Raw genomic sequence first — 21,067 nt, 5'->3', positions numbered from 1 at the left:
GACCTAAACCTGCTAAGATTCAGAGATCGGGCATTGACTTTTTTTTTTTTTTTTTTATGAAAGATTATTATATAATTCGTGAAATTTTCCAAAAAAGATTAAAGCACCTGGTATTCCCAGGCAGTCTCCCATCCATGTACTAACCAGGCCCAAACCTGCTAATATTCAGAGATCGGCATTGACTCTATTTTTTGGCAAAATTATTATATACTAAGTGAAAAATTTCCAAAAAGCTTACAGCACCTGGTATTCCCAGGCGGTCTCCCATCCAAGTACTAACCAGGCCCAAACCTGCTTAGCTTCCGAGATCAGACGAGATCGGGCATAGCCAGGTTGGTATGGCCGTAAGCGAAGTCTGCTGCAAAGAGTGCTGCTGAAGAAGTGGTGCTGCTCTTCTGTCTAGAAATATGGCAAATAGTCTTAGTGTTTATACTTGACTAACTGGGGCCCAGGTCAGGAAGCAGACAGACTGGCTAAACCGACCGTCTGCTAGCTGCCTCCCGTCACAGAGGTCAGTTAATTCTCAGCACATAGAGACTCTTTCACCTAGATATCACACTATAGAGACTGTGTCTGTTCCCCGAACTAGAAAATACAAAAAATGTCCAAACCAAGTTAAGGTTAACAATTTAATTGAGGTTCAACAAATAAAAAACAAATGCAATATGGATAAACAAATGATAAAGATTGGCTTATTGATTATCAGATCCATTTCTACGAAAACAGTTTTTGTAAATAATATGATAACTGATCATAATATAGATGTGCTCTGTTTGACAGAAACTTGGCTAAAACCTGATGATTACATTATTTTAAATGAGTCCACCCCCCAAGATTACTGTTATAAACATGAGCCGCGTTTAAAAGGCAAAGGGGGAGGAGTTGCTTCAATTTATAACAACGTTTTTAGGATTTCTCAGAGGGCAGGCTTCAAGTATAACTCGTTTGAAGTAATGGTGCTTCATATAACATTATCCAGAGAAACCAATGTTAATGATAAATCCCCTGTTATGTTTGTACTGGCTACTGTATACAGGCCACCAGGGCACCATACAGACTTTATTAAAGAGTTTGGTGATTTTACATCCGAGTTAGTTCTGGCTGCAGATAAAGTCTTAATAGTTGGTGATTTTAATATCCATGTCGATAATGAAAAAGACGCATTGGGATCAGCATTTATAGACATTCTGAACTCTATTGGTGTTAGACAACATGTTTCAGGACCTACTCATTGTCGAAATCATACTCTAGATTTAATACTGTCACATGGAATTGATGTTGATAGTGTTGAAATTATTCAGCCAAGTGATGATATCTCAGATCATTATTTAGTTCTGTGTAAACTTCATATAGCCAAAATTGTAAATTCTACTACTTGTTACAAGTATCGAAGAACCATCACTTCTACCACAAAAGACTGCTTTTTAAGTTATCTTCCTGATGTATCCAAATTCCTTAGCATATCCAAAACCTCAGAACAACTTGATGATGTAACAGAAACTATGGACTCTCTCTTTTCTAGCACTTTAAATACAGTTGCTCCTTTACGCTTAAGGAAGGTTAAGGAAAACAGTTTGACACCATGGTATAATGAGCATACTCGCACCCTAAAGAGAGCAGCCCGAAAAATGGAGCGCAGCTGGAGGAAAACAAAACTAGAGGTATTTCGTATTGCTTGGCGGGAAAGTAGCATATCCTATAGAAAAGCATTAAAACCTGCTAGATCTGATTACTTTTCTTCTCTTTTAGAAGAAAACAAACATAACCCCAGGTATTTATTCAATACAGTGGCTAAATTAACGAAAAATAAAGCCTCAACAAGTGTTGACATTTCCCAACACCACAACAGTAATGACTTTATGAACTACTTTACTTCTAAAATCGATACTATTAGAGATAAAATTGCAACCATTCAGCCGTCAGCTACCGTATCACATCAGACAGTGCACTATAGACCCCCTGAGGAACAGTTCCACTCATTCTCTACTATAGGAGAGGAAGAATTGTATAAACTTGTTAAATCATTTAAACCAACAACATGTATGTTAGACCCTATACCATCTAAGCTCTTAAAAGAGGTGCTTCCAGAAGTCATAGGTCCTCTTCTGACTATTATTAATTCCTCATTGTCATTAGGATATGTCCCCAAAACCTTCAAACTGGCTGTTATTAAGCCTCTCATAAAAAAGCCACAACTTGACCCCAGAGTACTTGTTAGTTATAGACCAATCTCGAATCTCCCTTTTCTGTCCAAGATACTAGAAAAGGTGGTATCCTCACAATTATATTCCTTCTTAGAGAATAATGGTATATGTGAGGATTTCCAGTCAGGATTTAGACCGTATCATAGTACTGAGACTGCTCTCCTTAGAGTTACAAATGATCTGCTCTTATCATCTGATCGTGGGTGTATCTCTCTATTAGTTTTATTGGATCTTAGTGCTGCGTTTGACACAATTGACCACAACATTCTTTTGCACAGACTTGAACACTTTGTTGGCATCAGTGGAAGTGCATTAGCATGGTTTAAATCGTACTTATATGACCGCCATCAGTTCGTAGCAGTGAATGAAGATGTATCATATCGATCACAAGTGCAGTATGGAGTACCTCAAGGCTCAGTACTAGGGCCGCTACTCTTCACGCTTTATATGCTACCCTTGGGAGATATCATCAGGAAACATGGTGTTAGCTTTCACTGTTATGCTGATGATACGCAGCTCTATATTTCCTCGCAGCCTGGTGAAACACACCAATTTGAAAAACTAATGGAATGCATAGTCGATATAAAAAATTGGATGACGAGTAATTTCTTACTGCTAAATTCAGAAAAAACAGAGGTGTTAATCATAGGGCCTAAAAACTCTGCTTGTAATAACCTAGAACACTGTCTAAGACTTGATGGTGGCTCTGTCAATTCTTCGTCATCAGTTAGGAACCTAGGTGTGCTACTTGATCGCAATCTTTCCTTAGAAAGACACGTTTCTAGCATTTGTAAAACTGCATTTTTACATCTCAAAAATATATCTAAATTACGGCCTATGCTCTCAATGTCAAATGCAGAAATGTTAATCCATGCATTTATGACTTCAAGGTTAGACTATTGTAATGCTTTATTGGGTGGTTGTTCTGCACGCTTGGTAAACAAACTACAGCTAGTCCAAAATGCAGCAGCAAGAGTTCTTACTAGTACCAGGAAGTATGACCATATTAGCCCGGTCCTGTCCACACTGCACTGGCTCCCTATCAAACATCGTATAGATTTAAAAATATTGCTTATTACTTATAAAGCCCTGAATGGTTTAGCACCTCGGTATTTGAATGAGCTCCTTTTACATTATACTCCTCTACGTCCGCTACGTTCTCAAAACTCAGGCAATTTGATAATACCTAGAATATCAAAATCAACTGCGGGCGGCAGATCCTTTTCCTATTTGGCGCCTAAACTCTGGAATAACCCACCTAACATTGTTCGGGAGGCAGACACACTCTTGCAGTTTAAATCTAGATTAAAGACCCATCTCTTTAACCTGGCATACACATAACATACTAATATGCTTTTAATATCCAAATCCGTTATAGGATTTTTAGGCTGCATTAATTAGGTAAACTGGAACCGGAAACACTTCACATAACACCGTACTTTCTACATCATTAGAAGAATGGCATCTACGCTAATATTTGTCTGTTTCTCTCTTGTTCCGAGGTCACCGTGGCCACGAGATCCAGTCTGTGTCCAGATCAGAGGGTCACTGCAGTCACCCGGATCCAGTACGTATCCAGACCAGATGGTGGATCAGCACCTAGAAAGGACCTCTACTGCCCTGAAAGACAGCGGAGACCAGGACAACTAGAGCCCCAGATACAGATCCCCTGTAAAGACCTTGTCTCAGAGGAACACCAGGACAAGACCACAGGAAACAGATGATTCTTCTGCACAATCTGATTTTGCTGCAGCCTGGAATTGAATTACTGGTTTTCGTCTGGTCAGAGGAGAACTGACCCCCCAACTGAGCCTGGTTTCTCCCAAGGTTTTTTTCTCCATTCTGTCACCGATGGAGTTTCGGTTCCTTGCCGCTGTCGCCTCTGGCTTGCTTAGTTGGGGTCACTTCATCTACAGCGATATCATTGACTTGATTGCAAATAAAAACAGACACTATTTCAACTGAACAGAGATGACATAGCTGAATTCAATGATGAACTGTCTTTAACTATCATTTTGCATTATTGAGACACTGTTTTCCAAATGAATGTTGTTCAGTGCTTTGACGTAATGTATTTTGTTTAAAGCACTATATAAATAAAGGTGATTGATTGATTGATTGAAGAGAGGGCTATTTAAAGAACAGCCAATCTTATCGCCAGTACATTATATAAGTAGGAAAGAAAACCCAAAAGCTTAAAGCACCTGGTATTCCTAGGCAGTCTCTCATAAAAGTACTAACCAGACCTAAACCTGCTAAGATTCAGAGATCGGGCATTGACTTTTTTTTTTTTTTTTTTATGAAAGATTATTATATAATTCGTGAAATTTTCCAAAAAAGATTAAAGCACCTGGTATTCCCAGGCAGTCTCCCATCCATGTACTAACCAGGCCCAAACCTGCTAATATTCAGAGATCGGCATTGACTCTATTTTTTGGCAAAATTATTATATACTAAGTGAAAAATTTCCAAAAAGCTTACAGCACCTGGTATTCCCAGGCGGTCTCCCATCCAAGTACTAACCAGGCCCAAACCTGCTTAGCTTCCGAGATCAGACGAGATCGGGCATAGCCAGGTTGGTATGGCCGTAAGCGAAGTCTGCTGCAAAGAGTGCTGCTGAAGAAGTGGTGCTGCTCTTCTGTCTAGAAATATGGCAAATAGTCTTAGTGTTTATACTTGACTAACTGGGGCCCAGGTCAGGAAGCAGACAGACTGGCTAAACCGACCGTCTGCTAGCTGCCTCCCGTCACAGAGGTCAGTTAATTCTCAGCACATAGAGACTCTTTCACCTAGATATCACACTATAGAGACTGTGTCTGTTCCCCGAACTAGAAAATACAAAAAATGTCCAAACCAAGTTAAGGTTAACAATTTAATTGAGGTTCAACAAATAAAAAACAAATGCAATATGGATAAACAAATGATAAAGATTGGCTTATTGAATATCAGATCCATTTCTACGAAAACACTTTTTGTAAATAATATGATAACTGATCATAATATAGATGTGCTCTGTTTGACAGAAACTTGGCTAAAACCTGATGATTACATTATTTTAAATGAGTCCACCCCCCAAGATTACTGTTATAAACATGAGCCGCGTTTAAAAGGCAAAGGGGTAGGAGTTGCTTCAATTTATAACAACGTTTTTAGGATTTCTCAGAGGGCAGGCTTCAAGTATAACTCGTTTGAAGAAATGGTGCTTCATATAACATTATCCAGAGAAACCAATGTTAATGATAAATCCCCTGTTATGTTTGTACTGGCTACTGTATACAGGCCACCAGGGCACCATACAGACTTTATTAAAGAGTTTGGTGATTTTACATCCGAGTTAGTTCTGGCTGCAGATAAAGTCTTAATAGTTGGTGATTTTAATGTCCATGTCGATAATGAAAAAGACGCATTGGGATCAGCATTTATAGACATTCTGAACTCTATTGGTGTTAGACAACATGTTTCAGGACCTACTCATTGTCGAAATCATACTCTAGATTTAATACTGTCACATGGAATTGATGTTGATAGTGTTGAAATTATTCAGCCAAGTGATGATATCTCAGATCATTATTTAGTTCTGTGTAAACTTCATATAGCCAAAATTGTAAATTCTACTTCTTGTTACAAGTATCGAAGAACCATCACTTCTACCACAAAAGACTGCTTTTTAAGTTATCTTCCTGATGTATCCAAATTCCTTAGCATATCCAAAACCTCAGAACAACTTGATGATGTAACAGAAACTATGGACTCTCTCTTTTCTAGCACTTTAAATACAGTTGCTCCTTTACGCTTAAGGAAGGTTAAGGAAAACAGTTTGACACCATGGTATAATGAGCATACTCGCACCCTAAAGAGAGCAGCCCGAAAAATGGAGCGCAGCTGGAGGAAAACAAAACTAGAGGTATTTCGTATTGCTTGGCGGGAAAGTAGCATATCCTATAGAAAAGCATTAAAACCTGCTAGATCTGATTACTTTTCTTCTCTTTTAGAAGAAAACAAACATAACCCCAGGTATTTATTCAATACAGTGGCTAAATTAACGAAAAATAAAGCCTCAACAAGTGTTGACATTTCCCAACACCACAACAGTAATGACTTTATGAACTACTTTACTTCTAAAATCGATACTATTAGAGATAAAATTGCAACCATTCAGCCGTCAGCTACCGTATCACATCAGACAGTGCACTATAGACCCCCTGAGGAACAGTTCCACTCATTCTCTACTATAGGAGAGGAAGAATTGTATAAACTTGTTAAATCATTTAAACCAACAACATGTATGTTAGACCCTATACCATCTAAGCTCTTAAAAGAGGTGCTTCCAGAAGTCATAGGTCCTCTTCTGACTATTATTAATTCCTCATTGTCATTAGGATATGTCCCCAAAACCTTCAAACTGGCTGTTATTAAGCCTCTCATAAAAAAGCCACAACTTGACCCCAGAGAACTTGTTAGTTATAGACCAATCTCGAATCTCCCTTTTCTGTCCAAGATACTAGAAAAGGTGGTATCCTCACAATTATATTCCTTCTTAGAGAATAATGGTATATGTGAGGATTTCCAGTCAGGATTTAGACCGTATCATAGTACTGAGACTGCTCTCCTTAGAGTTACAAATGATCTGCTCTTATCATCTGATCGTGGGTGTATCTCTCTATTAGTTTTATTGGATCTTAGTGCTGCGTTTGACACAATTGACCACAACATTCTTTTGCACAGACTTGAACACTTTGTTGGCATCAGTGGAAGTGCATTAGCATGGTTTAAATCGTACTTATATGACCGCCATCAGTTCGTAGCAGTGAATGAAGATGTATCATATCGATCACAAGTGCAGTATGGAGTACCTCAAGGCTCAGTACTAGGGCCGCTACTCTTCACGCTTTATATGCTACCCTTGGGAGATATCATCAGGAAACATGGTGTTAGCTTTCACTGTTATGCTGATGATACGCAGCTCTATATTTCCTCGCAGCCTGGTGAAACACACCAATTTGAAAAACTAATGGAATGCATAGTCGATATAAAAAATTGGATGACGAGTAATTTCTTACTGCTAAATTCAGAAAAAACAGAGGTGTTAATCATAGGGCCTAAAAACTCTGCTTGTAATAACCTAGAACACTGTCTAAGACTTGATGGTTGCTCTGTCAATTCTTCGTCATCAGTTAGGAACCTAGGTGTGCTACTTGATCGCAATCTTTCCTTAGAAAGACACGTTTCTAGCATTTGTAAAACTGCATTTTTCCATCTCAAAAATATATCTAAATTACGGCCTATGCTCTCAATGTCAAATGCAGAAATGTTAATCCATGCATTTATGACTTCAAGGTTAGACTATTGTAATGCTTTATTGGGTGGTTGTTCTGCACGCTTGGTAAACAAACTACAGCTAGTCCAAAATGCAGCAGCAAGAGTTCTTACTAGAACCAGGAAGTATGACCATATTAGCCCGGTCCTGTCCACACTGCACTGGCTCCCTATCAAACATCGTATAGATTTAAAAATATTGCTTATTACTTATAAAGCCCTGAATGGTTTAGCACCTCGGTATTTGAATGAGCTCATTTTACATTATACTCCTCTACGTCCGCTACGTTCTCAAAACTCAGGCAATTTGATCATACCTAGAATATCAAAATCAACTGCGGGCGGCAGATCCTTTTCCTATTTGGCGCCTAAACTCTGGAATAACCCACCTAACATTGTTCGGGAGGCAGACACACTCTTGCAGTTTAAATCTAGATTAAAGACCCATCTCTTTAACCTGGCATACACATAACATACTAATATGCTTTTAATATCCAAATCCGTTATAGGATTTTTAGGCTGCATTAATTAGGTAAACTGGAACCGGAAACACTTCACATAACACCGTACTTTCTACATCATTAGAAGAATGGCATCTACGCTAATATTTGTCTGTTTCTCTCTTGTTCCGAGGTCACCGTGGCCACGAGATCCAGTCTGTGTCCAGATCAGAGGGTCACTGCAGTCACCCGGATCCAGTACGTATCCAGACCAGATGGTGGATCAGCACCTAGAAAGGACCTCTACTGCCCTGAAAGACAGCGGAGACCAGGACAACTAGAGCCCCAGATACAGATCCCCTGTAAAGACCTTGTCTCAGAGGAACACCAGGACAAGACCACAGGAAACAGATGATTCTTCTGCACAATCTGATTTTGCTGCAGCCTGGAATTGAATTACTGGTTTTCGTCTGGTCAGAGGAGAACTGACCCCCCAACTGAGCCTGGTTTCTCCCAAGGTTTTTTTCTCCATTCTGTCACCGATGGAGTTTCGGTTCCTTGCCGCTGTCGCCTCTGGCTTGCTTAGTTGGGGTCACTTCATCTACAGCGATATCATTGACTTGATTGCAAATAAAAACAGACACTATTTCAACTGAACAGAGATGACATAGCTGAATTCAATGATGAACTGTCTTTAACTATCATTTTGCATTATTGAGACACTGTTTTCCAAATGAATGTTGTTCAGTGCTTTGACGTAATGTATTTTGTTTAAAGCACTATATAAATAAAGGTGATTGATTGATTGATTGAAGAGAGGGCTATTTAAAGAACAGCCAATCTTATCGCCAGTACATTATATAAGTAGGAAAGAAAACCCAAAAGCTTAAAGCACCTGGTATTCCTAGGCAGTCTCTCATAAAAGTACTAACCAGACCTAAACCTGCTAAGATTCAGAGATCGGGCATTGACTTTTTTTTTTTTTTTTTTATGAAAGATTATTATATAATTCGTGAAATTTTCCAAAAAAGATTAAAGCACCTGGTATTCCCAGGCAGTCTCCCATCCATGTACTAACCAGGCCCAAACCTGCTAATATTCAGAGATCGGCATTGACTCTATTTTTTGGCAAAATTATTATATACTAAGTGAAAAATTTCCAAAAAGCTTACAGCACCTGGTATTCCCAGGCGGTCTCCCATCCAAGTACTAACCAGGCCCAAACCTGCTTAGCTTCCGAGATCAGACGAGATCGGGCATAGCCAGGTTGGTATGGCCGTAAGCGAAGTCTGCTGCAAAGAGTGCTGCTGAAGAAGTGGTGCTGCTCTTCTGTCTAGAAATATGGCAAATAGTCTTAGTGTTTATACTTGACTAACTGGGGCCCAGGTCAGGAAGCAGACAGACTGGCTAAACCGACCGTCTGCTAGCTGCCTCCCGTTACAGAGGTCAGTTAATTCTCAGCACATAGAGACTCTTTCACCTAGATATCACACTATAGAGACTGTGTCTGTTCCCCGAACTAGAAAATACAAAAAATGTCCAAACCAAGTTAAGGTTAACAATTTAATTGAGGTTCAACAAATAAAAAACAAATGCAATATGGATAAACAAATGATAAAGATTGGCTTATTGAATATCAGATCCATTTCTACGAAAACACTTTTTGTAAATAATATGATAACTGATCATAATATAGATGTGCTCTGTTTGACAGAAACTTGGCTAAAACCTGATGATTACATTATTTTAAATGAGTCCACCCCCCAAGATTACTGTTATAAACATGAGCCGCGTTTAAAAGGCAAAGGGGTAGGAGTTGCTTCAATTTATAACAACGTTTTTAGGATTTCTCAGAGGGCAGGCTTCAAGTATAACTCGTTTGAAGAAATGGTGCTTCATATAACATTATCCAGAGAAACCAATGTTAATGATAAATCCCCTGTTATGTTTGTACTGGCTACTGTATACAGGCCACCAGGGCACCATACAGACTTTATTAAAGAGTTTGGTGATTTTACATCCGAGTTAGTTCTGGCTGCAGATAAAGTCTTAATAGTTGGTGATTTTAATGTCCATGTCGATAATGAAAAAGACGCATTGGGATCAGCATTTATAGACATTCTGAACTCTATTGGTGTTAGACAACATGTTTCAGGACCTACTCATTGTCGAAATCATACTCTAGATTTAATACTGTCACATGGAATTGATGTTGATAGTGTTGAAATTATTCAGCCAAGTGATGATATCTCAGATCATTATTTAGTTCTGTGTAAACTTCATATAGCCAAAATTGTAAATTCTACTTCTTGTTACAAGTATCGAAGAACCATCACTTCTACCACAAAAGACTGCTTTTTAAGTTATCTTCCTGATGTATCCAAATTCCTTAGCATATCCAAAACCTCAGAACAACTTGATGATGTAACAGAAACTATGGACTCTCTCTTTTCTAGCACTTTAAATACAGTTGCTCCTTTACGCTTAAGGAAGGTTAAGGAAAACAGTTTGACACCATGGTATAATGAGCATACTCGCACCCTAAAGAGAGCAGCCCGAAAAATGGAGCGCAGCTGGAGGAAAACAAAACTAGAGGTATTTCGTATTGCTTGGCGGGAAAGTAGCATATCCTATAGAAAAGCATTAAAACCTGCTAGATCTGATTACTTTTCTTCTCTTTTAGAAGAAAACAAACATAACCCCAGGTATTTATTCAATACAGTGGCTAAATTAACGAAAAATAAAGCCTCAACAAGTGTTGACATTTCCCAACACCACAACAGTAATGACTTTATGAACTACTTTACTTCTAAAATCGATACTATTAGAGATAAAATTGCAACCATTCAGCCGTCAGCTACCGTATCACATCAGACAGTGCACTATAGACCCCCTGAGGAACAGTTCCACTCATTCTCTACTATAGGAGAGGAAGAATTGTATAAACTTGTTAAATCATTTAAACCAACAACATGTATGTTAGACCCTATACCATCTAAGCTCTTAAAAGAGGTGCTTCCAGAAGTCATAGGTCCTCTTCTGACTATTATTAATTCCTCATTGTCATTAGGATATGTCCCCAAAACCTTCAAACTGGCTGTTATTAAGCCTCTCATAAAAAAGCCACAACTTGACCCCAGAGAACTTGTTAGTTATAGACCAATCTCGAATCTCCCTTTTCTGTCCAAGATACTAGAAAAGGTGGTATCCTCACAATTATATTCCTTCTTAGAGAATAATGGTATATGTGAGGATTTCCAGTCAGGATTTAGACCGTATCATAGTACTGAGACTGCTCTCCTTAGAGTTACAAATGATCTGCTCTTATCATCTGATCGTGGGTGTATCTCTCTATTAGTTTTATTGGATCTTAGTGCTGCGTTTGACACAATTGACCACAACATTCTTTTGCACAGACTTGAACACTTTGTTGGCATCAGTGGAAGTGCATTAGCATGGTTTAAATCGTACTTATATGACCGCCATCAGTTCGTAGCAGTGAATGAAGATGTATCATATCGATCACAAGTGCAGTATGGAGTACCTCAAGGCTCAGTACTAGGGCCGCTACTCTTCACGCTTTATATGCTACCCTTGGGAGATATCATCAGGAAACATGGTGTTAGCTTTCACTGTTATGCTGATGATACGCAGCTCTATATTTCCTCGCAGCCTGGTGAAACACACCAATTTGAAAAACTAATGGAATGCATAGTCGATATAAAAAATTGGATGACGAGTAATTTCTTACTGCTAAATTCAGAAAAAACAGAGGTGTTAATCATAGGGCCTAAAAACTCTGCTTGTAATAACCTAGAACACTGTCTAAGACTTGATGGTTGCTCTGTCAATTCTTCGTCATCAGTTAGGAACCTAGGTGTGCTACTTGATCGCAATCTTTCCTTAGAAAGACACGTTTCTAGCATTTGTAAAACTGCATTTTTCCATCTCAAAAATATATCTAAATTACGGCCTATGCTCTCAATGTCAAATGCAGAAATGTTAATCCATGCATTTATGACTTCAAGGTTAGACTATTGTAATGCTTTATTGGGTGGTTGTTCTGCACGCTTGGTAAACAAACTACAGCTAGTCCAAAATGCAGCAGCAAGAGTTCTTACTAGAACCAGGAAGTATGACCATATTAGCCCGGTCCTGTCCACACTGCACTGGCTCCCTATCAAACATCGTATAGATTTAAAAATATTGCTTATTACTTATAAAGCCCTGAATGGTTTAGCACCTCGGTATTTGAATGAGCTCATTTTACATTATACTCCTCTACGTCCGCTACGTTCTCAAAACTCAGGCAATTTGATCATACCTAGAATATCAAAATCAACTGCGGGCGGCAGATCCTTTTCCTATTTGGCGCCTAAACTCTGGAATAACCCACCTAACATTGTTCGGGAGGCAGACACACTCTTGCAGTTTAAATCTAGATTAAAGACCCATCTCTTTAACCTGGCATACACATAACATACTAATATGCTTTTAATATCCAAATCCGTTAAAGGATTTTTAGGCTGCATTAATTAGGTAAACCGGAACCGGAAACACTTCACATAACACCGTACTTTCTACATCATTAGAAGAATGGCATCTACGCTAATATTTGTCTGTTTCTCTCTTGTTCCGAGGTCACCGTGGCCACGAGATCCAGTCTGTGTCCAGATCAGAGGGTCACTGCAGTCACCCGGATCCAGTACGTATCCAGACCAGATGGTGGATCAGCACCTAGAAAGGACCTCTACTGCCCTGAAAGACAGCGGAGACCAGGACAACTAGAGCCCCAGATACAGATCCCCTGTAAAGACCTTGTCTCAGAGGAACACCAGGACAAGACCACAGGAAACAGATGATTCTTCTGCACAATCTGATTTTGCTGCAGCCTGGAATTGAACTACTGGTTTTCGTCTGGTCAGAGGAGAACTGACCCCCCAACTGAGCCTGGTTTCTCCCAAGGTTTTTTTCTACATTCTGTCACCGATGGAGTTTCGGTTCCTTGCCGCTGTCGCCTCTGGCTTGCTTAGTTGGGGTCACTTCATCTACAGCGATATCATTGACTTGATTGCAAATAAAAACAGACACTATTTCAACTGAACAGAGATGACATAGCTGAATTCAATGATGAACTGCCTTTAACTATCATTTTGCATTATTGAGACACTGTTTTCCAAATGAATGTTGTTCAGTGATTTGACGCAATGTATTTTGTTTAAAGCACTATATAAATAAAGGTGATTGATTGATTGATTGAAGAGAGGGCTATTTAAAGAACAGCCAATCTTATCGCCAGTACATTATATAAGTAGGAAAGAAAACCCAAAAGCTTAAAGCACCTGGTATTCCTAGGCAGTCTCTCATAAAAGTACTAACCAGACCTAAACCTGCTAAGATTCAGAGATCGGGCATTGACTTTTTTTTTTTTTTTTTAATGAAAGATTATTATATAATTCGTGAAATTTTCCAAAAAAGATTAAAGCACCTGGTATTCCCAGGCAGTCTCCCATCCATGTACTAACCAGGCCCAAACCTGCTAATATTCAGAGATCGGCATTGACTCTATTTTTTGGCAAAATTATTATATACTAAGTGAAAAATTTCCAAAAAGCTTACAGCACCTGGTATTCCCAGGCGGTCTCCCATCCAAGTACTAACCAGGCCCAAACCTGCTTAGCTTCCGAGATCAGACGAGATCGGGCATAGCCAGGTTGGTATGGCCGTAAGCGAAGTCTGCTGCAAAGAGTGCTGCTGAAGAAGTGGTGCTGCTCTTCTGTCTAGAAATATGGCAAATAGTCTTAGTGTTTATACTTGACTAACTGGGGCCCAGGTCAGGAAGCAGACAGACTGGCTAAACCGACCGTCTGCTAGCTGCCTCCCGTCACAGAGGTCAGTTAATTCTCAGCACATAGAGACTCTTTCACCTAGATATCACACTATAGAGACTGTGTCTGTTCCCCGAACTAGAAAATACAAAAAATGTCCAAACCAAGTTAAGGTTAACAATTTAATTGAGGTTCAACAAATAAAAAACAAATGCAATATGGATAAACAAATGATAAAGATTGGCTTATTGATTATCAGATCCATTTCTACGAAAACAGTTTTTGTAAATAATATGATAACTGATCATAATATAGATGTGCTCTGTTTGACAGAAACTTGGCTAAAACCTGATGATTACATTATTTTAAATGAGTCCACCCCCCAAGATTACTGTTATAAACATGAGCCGTGTTTAAAAGGCAAAGGGGGAGGAGTTGCTTCAATTTATAACAACGTTTTTAGGATTTCTCAGAGGGCAGGCTTCAAGTATAACTCGTTTGAAGTAATGGTGCTTCATATAACATTATCCAGAGAAACCAATGTTAATGATAAATCCCCTGTTATGTTTGTACTGGCTACTGTATACAGGCCACCAGGGCACCATACAGACTTTATTAAAGAGTTTGGTGATTTTACATCCGAGTTAGTTCTGGCTGCAGATAAAGTCTTAATAGTTGGTGATTTTAATATCCATGTCGATAATGAAAAAGACGCATTGGGATCAGCATTTATAGACATTCTGAACTCTATTGGTGTTAGACAACATGTTTCAGGACCTACTCATTGTCGAAATCATACTCTAGATTTAATACTGTCACATGGAATTGATGTTGATAGTGTTGAAATTATTCAGCCAAGTGATGATATCTCAGATCATTATTTAGTTCTGTGTAAACTTCATATAGCCAAAATTGTAAATTCTACTTCTTGTTACAAGTATCGAAGAACCATCACTTCTACCACAAAAGACTGTTTTTTAAGTTATCTTCCTGATGTATCCAAATTCCTTAGCATATCCAAAACCTCAGAACAACTTGATGATGTAACAGAAACTATGGACTCTCTCTTTTCTAGCACTTTAAATACAGTTGCTCCTTTACGCTTAAGGAAGGTTAAGGAAAACAGTTTGACACCATGGTATAATGAGCATACTCGCACCCTAAAGAGAGCAGCCCGAAAAATGGAGCGCAGCTGGAGGAAAACAAAACTAGAGGTATTTCGTATTGCTTGGCGGGAAAGTAGCATATCCTATAGAAAAGCATTAAAACCTGCTAGATCTGATTACTTTTCTTCTCTTTTAGAAGAAAACAAACATAACCCCAGGTATTTATTCAATACAGTGGCTAAATTAACGAAAAATAAAGCCTCAACAAGTGTTGACATTTCCCAACACCACAACAGTAATGACTTTATGAACTACTTTACTTCTAAAATCGATACTATTAGAGATAAAATTGCAACCATTCAGCCGTCAGCTACCGTATCACATCAGACAGTGCACTATAGACCCCCTGAGGAACAGTTCCACTCATTCTCTACTATAGGAGAGGAAGAATTGTATAAACTTGTTAAATCATTTAAACCAACAACATGTATGTTAGACCCTATACCATCTAAGCTCTTAAAAGAGGTGCTTCCAGAAGTCATAGGTCCTCTTCTGACTATTATTAATTCCTCATTGTCATTAGGATATGTCCCCAAAACCTTCAAACTGGCTGTTATTAAGCCTCTCATAAAAAAGCCACAACTTGACCCCAGAGTACTTGTTAGTTATAGACCAATCTCGAATCTCCCTTTTCTGTCCAAGATACTAGAAAAGGTGGTATCCTCACAATTATATTCCTTCTTAGAGAATAATGGTATATGTGAGGATTTCCAGTCAGGATTTAGACCGTATCATAGTACTGAGACTGCTCTCCTTAGAGTTACAAATGATCTGCTCTTATCATCTGATCGTGGGTGTATCTCTCTATTAGTTTTATTGGATCTTAGTGCTGCGTTTGACACAATTGACCACAACATTCTTTTGCACAGACTTGAACACTTTGTTGGCATCAGTGGAAGTGCATTAGCATGGTTTAAATCGTACTTATATGACCGCCATCAGTTCGTAGCAGTGAATGAAGATGTATCATATCGATCACAAGTGCAGTATGGAGTACCTCAAGGCTCAGTACTAGGGCCGCTACTCTTCACGCTTTATATGCTACCCTTGGGAGATATCATCAGGAAACATGGTGTTAGCTTTCACTGTTATGCTGATGATACGCAGCTCTATATTTCCTCGCAGCCTGGTGAAACACACCAATTTGAAAAACTAATGGAATGCATAGTCGATATAAAAAATTGGATGACGAGTAATTTCTTACTGCTAAATTCAGAAAAAACAGAGGTGTTAATCATAGGGCCTAAAAACTCTGCTTGTAATAACCTAGAACACTGTCTAAGACTTGATGGTGGCTCTGTCAATTCTTCGTCATCAGTTAGGAACCTAGGTGTGCTACTTGATCGCAATCTTTCCTTAGAAAGACACGTTTCTAGCATTTGTAAAACTGCATTTTTACATCTCAAAAATATATCTAAATTACGGCCTATGCTCTCAATGTCAAATGCAGAAATGTTAATCCATGCATTTATGACTTCAAGGTTAGACTATTGTAATGCTTTATTGGGTGGTTGTTCTGCACGCTTGGTAAACAAACTACAGCTAGTCCAAAATGCAGCAGCAAGAGTTCTTACTAGTACCAGGAAGTATGACCATATTAGCCCGGTCCTGTCCACACTGCACTGGCTCCCTATCAAACATCGTATAGATTTAAAAATATTGCTTATTACTTATAAAGCCCTGAATGGTTTAGCACCTCGGTATTTGAATGAGCTCCTTTTACATTATACTCCTCTACGTCCGCTACGTTCTCAAAACTCAGGCAATTTGATAATACCTAGAATATCAAAATCAACTGCGGGCGGCAGATCCTTTTCCTATTTGGCACCTAAACTCTGGAATAACCCACCTAACATTGTTCGGGAGGCAGACACACTCTTGCAGTTTAAATCTAGATTAAAGACCCATCTCTTTAACCTGGCATACACATAACATACTAATATGCTTTTAATATCCAAATCCGTTAAAGGATTTTTAGGCTGCATTAATTAGGTAAACTGGAACCGGAAACACTTCACATAACACCGTACTTTCTACATCATTAGAAGAATGGCATCTACGCTAATATTTGTCTGTTTCTCTCTTGTTCCGAGGTCACCGTGGCCACGAGATCCAGTCTGTGTCCAGATCAGAGGGTCACTGCAGTCACCCGGATCCAGTACGTATCCAGACCAGATGGTGGATCAGCACCTAGAAAGGACCTCTACTGCCCTGAAAGACAGCGGAGACCAGGACAACTAGAGCCCCAGATACAGATCCCCTGTAAAGACCTTGTCTCAGAGGAACACCAGGACAAGACCACAGGAAACAGATGATTCTTCTGCACAATCTGATTTTGCTGCAGCCTGGAATTGAATTACTGGTTTTCGTCTGGTCAGAGGAGAACTGACCCCCCAACTGAGCCTGGTTTCTCCCAAGGTTTTTTTCTCCATTCTGTCACCGATGGAGTTTCGGTTCCTTGCCGCTGTCGCCTCTGGCTTGCTTAGTTGGGGTCACTTCATCTACAGCGATATCATTGACTTGATTGCAAATAAAAACAGACACTATTTCAACTGAACAGAGATGACATAGCTGAATTCAATGATGAACTGTCTTTAACTATCATTTTGCATTATTGAGACACTGTTTTCCAAATGAATGTTGTTCAGTGCTTTCACACAATGTATTTTGTTTAAAGCACTATATAAATAAAGGTGATTGATTGATTGATTGAAGAGAGGGCTATTTAAAGAACAGCCAATCTTATCGCCAGTACATTATATAAGTAGGAAAGAAAACCCAAAAGCTTAAAGCACCTGGTATTCCTAGGCAGTCTCTCATAAAAGTACTAACCAGACCTAAACCTGCTAAGATTCAGAGATCGGGCATTGACTTTTTTTTTTTTTTTTTAATGAAAGATTATTATATAATTCGTGAAATTTTCCAAAAAAGATTAAAGCACCTGGTATTCCCAGGCAGTCTCCCATCCATGTACTAACCAGGCCCAAACCTGCTAATATTCAGAGATCGGCATTGACTCTATTTTTTGGCAAAATTATTATATACTAAGTGAAAAATTTCCAAAAAGCTTACAGCACCTGGTATTCCCAGGCGGTCTCCCATCCAAGTACTAACCAGGCCCAAACCTGCTTAGCTTCCGAGATCAGACGAGATCGGGCATAGCCAGGTTGGTATGGCCGTAAGCGAAGTCTGCTGCAAAGAGTGCTGCTGAAGAAGTGGTGCTGCTCTTCTGTCTAGAAATATGGCAAATAGTCTTAGTGTTTATACTTGACTAACTGGGGCCCAGGTCAGGAAGCAGACAGACTGGCTAAACCGACCGTCTGCTAGCTGCCTCCCGTCACAGAGGTCAGTTAATTCTCAGCACATAGAGACTCTTTCACCTAGATATCACACTATAGAGACTGTGTCTGTTCCCCGAACTAGAAAATACAAAAAATGTCCAAACCAAGTTAAGGTTAACAATTTAATTGAGGTTCAACAAATAAAAAACAAATGCAATATGGATAAACAAATGATAAAGATTGGCTTATTGATTATCAGATCCATTTCTACGAAAACACTTTTTGTAAATAATATGATAACTGATCATAATATAGATGTGCTCTGTTTGACAGAAACTTGGCTAAAACCTGATGATTACATTATTTTAAATGAGTCCACCCCCCAAGATTACTGTTATAAACATGAGCCGCGTTTAAAAGGCAAAGGGGGAGGAGTTGCTTCAATTTATAACAACGTTTTTAGGATTTCTCAGAGGGCAGGCTTCAAGTATAACTCGTTTGAAGTAATGGTGCTTCATATAACATTATCCAGAGAAACCAATGTTAATGATAAATCCCCTGTTATGTTTGTACTGGCTACTGTATACAGGCCACCAGGGCACCATACAGACTTTATTAAAGAGTTTGGTGATTTTACATCCGAGTTAGTTCTGGCTGCAGATAAAGTCTTAATAGTTGGTGATTTTAATATCCATGTCGATAATGAAAAAGACGCATTGGGATCAGCATTTATAGACATTCTGAACTCTATTGGTGTTAGACAACATGTTTCAGGACCTACTCATTGTCGAAATCATACTCTAGATTTAATACTGTCACATGGAATTGATGTTGATAGTGTTGAAATTATTCAGCCAAGTGATGATATCTCAGATCATTATTTAGTTCTGTGTAAACTTCATATAGCCAAAATTGTAAATTCTACTTCTTGTTACAAGTATCGAAGAACCATCACTTCTACCACAAAAGACTGCTTTTTAAGTTATCTTCCTGATGTATCCAAATTCCTTAGCATATCCAAAACCTCAGAACAACTTGATGATGTAACAGAAACTATGGACTCTCTCTTTTCTAGCACTTTAAATACAGTTGCTCCTTTACGCTTAAGGAAGGTTAAGGAAAACAGTTTGACACCATGGTATAATGAGCATACTCGCACCCTAAAGAGAGTAGCCCGAAAAATGGAGCGCAGCTGGAGGAAAACAAAACTAGAGGTATTTCGTATTGCTTGGCGGGAAAGTAGCATATCCTATAGAAAAGCATTAAAACCTGCTAGATCTGATTACTTTTCTTCTCTTTTAGAAGAAAACAAACATAACCCCAGGTATTTATTCAATACAGTGGCTAAATTAACGAAAAATAAAGCCTCAACAAGTGTTGACATTTCCCAACACCACAACAGTAATGACTTTATGAACTACTTTACTTCTAAAATCGATACTATTAGAGATAAAATTGCAACCATTCAGCCGTCAGCTACCGTATCACATCAGACAGTGCACTATAGACCCCCTGAGGAACAGTTCCACTCATTCTCTACTATAGGAGAGGAAGAATTGTATAAATTTGTTAAATCATTTAAACCAACAACATGTATGTTAGACCCTATACCATCTAAGCTCTTAAAAGAGGTGCTTCCAGAAGTCATAGGTCCTCTTCTGACTATTATTAATTCCTCATTGTCATTAGGATATGTCCCCAAAACCTTCAAACTGGCTGTTATTAAGCCTCTCATAAAAAAGCCACAACTTGACCCCAGAGTACTTGTTAGTTATAGACCAATCTCGAATCTCCCTTTTCTGTCCAAGATACTAGAAAAGGTGGTATCCTCACAATTATATTCCTTCTTAGAGAATAATGGTATATGTGAGGATTTCCAGTCAGGATTTAGACCGTATCATAGTACTGAGACTGCTCTCCTTAGAGTTACAAATGATCTGCTCTTATCATCTGATCGTGGGTGTATCTCTCTATTAGTTTTATTGGATCTTAGTGCTGCGTTTGACACAATTGACCACAACATTCTTTTGCACAGACTTGAACACTTTGTTGGCATCAGTGGAAGTGCATTAGCATGGTTTAAATCGTACTTATATGACCGCCATCAGTTCGTAGCAGTGAATGAAGATGTATCATATCGATCACAAGTGCAGTATGGAGTACCTCAAGGCTCAGTACTAGGGCCGCTACTCTTCACGCTTTATATGCTACCCTTGGGAGATATCATCAGGAAACATGGTGTTAGCTTTCACTGTTATGCTGATGATACGCAGCTCTATATTTCCTCGCAGCCTGGTGAAACACACCAATTTGAAAAACTAATGGAATGCATAGTCGATATAAAAAATTGGATGACGAGTAATTTCTTACTGCTAAATTCAGAAAAAACAGAGGTGTTAATCATAGGGCCTAAAAACTCTGCTTGTAATAATCTAGAACACTGTCTAAGACTTGATGGTGGCCCTGTCAATTCTTCGTCATCAGTTAGGAACCTAGGTGTGCTACTTGATCGCAATCTTTCCTTAGAAAGACACGTTTCTAGCATTTGTAAAACTGCATTTTTACATCTCAAAAATATATCTAAATTACGGCCTATGCTCTCAATGTCAAATGCAGAAATGTTAATCCATGCATTTATGACTTCAAGGTTAGACTATTGTAATGCTTTATTGGGTGGTTGTTCTGCACGCTTGGTAAACAAACTACAGCTAGTCCAAAATGCAGCAGCAAGAGTTCTTACTAGTACCAGGAAGTATGACCATATTAGCCCGGTCCTGTCCACACTGCACTGGCTCCCTATCAAACATCGTATAGATTTAAAAATATTGCTTA

The 21,067-nt window shown here is 38.9% G+C and overlaps 5 non-coding genes across 5 annotated transcripts; all 5 read right to left on the bottom strand.

Moving 5' to 3' along the window:
- Window positions 1-231: 231 nt before the first annotated feature.
- LOC127994894 (5S ribosomal RNA) lies at window positions 232-350 on the bottom strand. Its single transcript, XR_008167861.1, has one exon. It is a non-coding gene; the product is annotated as a 5S ribosomal RNA (ribosomal RNA).
- Window positions 351-4,678: 4,328 nt separating this feature from the next.
- On the bottom strand, window positions 4,679-4,797 carry LOC127994882 (5S ribosomal RNA). The gene has a single exon (XR_008167850.1). It is a non-coding gene; the product is annotated as a 5S ribosomal RNA (ribosomal RNA).
- Window positions 4,798-9,125: 4,328 nt separating this feature from the next.
- LOC127994870 (5S ribosomal RNA) lies at window positions 9,126-9,244 on the bottom strand. The gene has a single exon (XR_008167839.1). It is a non-coding gene; the product is annotated as a 5S ribosomal RNA (ribosomal RNA).
- A 4,328-nt stretch (window positions 9,245-13,572) lies between these two features.
- LOC127994859 (5S ribosomal RNA) lies at window positions 13,573-13,691 on the bottom strand. The gene has a single exon (XR_008167828.1). It is a non-coding gene; the product is annotated as a 5S ribosomal RNA (ribosomal RNA).
- A 4,328-nt stretch (window positions 13,692-18,019) lies between these two features.
- Window positions 18,020-18,138, bottom strand: LOC127994847 (5S ribosomal RNA). Its single transcript, XR_008167817.1, has one exon. It is a non-coding gene; the product is annotated as a 5S ribosomal RNA (ribosomal RNA).
- Window positions 18,139-21,067: the final 2,929 nt, after the last annotated feature.

The sequence above is a fragment of the Carassius gibelio genome, chromosome B22, assembly GCF_023724105.1.
Source record: "Carassius gibelio isolate Cgi1373 ecotype wild population from Czech Republic chromosome B22, carGib1.2-hapl.c, whole genome shotgun sequence".
NCBI classification, from domain to species: domain Eukaryota; kingdom Metazoa; phylum Chordata; class Actinopteri; order Cypriniformes; family Cyprinidae; genus Carassius; species Carassius gibelio.
The sequence above is the reverse complement of the archived record's forward strand: the minus strand, read 5'-3'. Positions and strand labels throughout refer to the sequence as shown.